This window comes from Gopherus flavomarginatus, chromosome 3, assembly GCF_025201925.1.
Source record: "Gopherus flavomarginatus isolate rGopFla2 chromosome 3, rGopFla2.mat.asm, whole genome shotgun sequence".
Taxonomy (NCBI): domain Eukaryota; kingdom Metazoa; phylum Chordata; order Testudines; family Testudinidae; genus Gopherus; species Gopherus flavomarginatus.
In genome coordinates this window covers 138671913-138672526 of record NC_066619.1, presented here as the reverse complement: position 1 = coordinate 138672526, position 614 = coordinate 138671913, and the positions used below count along the sequence as shown (strand labels likewise).

Below are 614 nucleotides of genomic sequence, written 5' to 3'. Positions count from 1 at the left end.
AATAACATTTTATTCCACTCAATCCTAAAGTGATTTGTAACCCAACACCATCCAAAACTGGTCATTTTGGGGAAGCGGCCCCATCATGCTGCATAGCTAGGCAGAGTAGGTGTGTCTATGCAAGTACGGTCTGTTCCTGAAGTCTTTCCCCAGCTCCTCACTAGATGTGAGGGGGGAGCTCATTCAGACCCTGCTTACGCTTAGTATTTAAAAACTCCTTTGTGTCCCTATCTCTGTCGGCCTTAGATTTCTCCTTCTGTCCCTTTTGTTACAGGTCAGTTGAGGTGGCCCAGTGGTTAAGGTGATGGACTGCTAATCCATTGTGCTCTGCCTGCATGGGTTCAAATCCCATCCTCACTAGATGCGTTTAGTCTTGACTCTTCCTTTATAGACAACCATCTCCCCACTTGGTACAATAACAGACACAACAATGTTGCTTCTTGCAAACAAAAACCTTCTCAGAAACTCCAACACCCCCCCACCGGCTTTAAATAAAATGTCTAAATCCCAGATTTCTAAAAAATGTCTCTAGTTCTGTATTTCGTAGTTTTTATCTTAAAAGCTAATGTTTCCTCAAGCTGAATAAGGCAACGCTTCAAAGGAAAATGTTAGAA

The 614-nt window shown here is 42.8% G+C and overlaps 1 non-coding gene across 1 annotated transcript; it reads left to right on the top strand.

Annotated features, from left to right (window-relative positions):
* The first annotated feature begins 277 nt into the window (after nt 1-277).
* TRNAS-GCU (transfer RNA serine (anticodon GCU)) lies at nt 278-360 on the top strand. The gene has a single exon. It is a non-coding gene; the product is annotated as a tRNA-Ser (tRNA).
* Nucleotides 361-614: the final 254 nt, after the last annotated feature.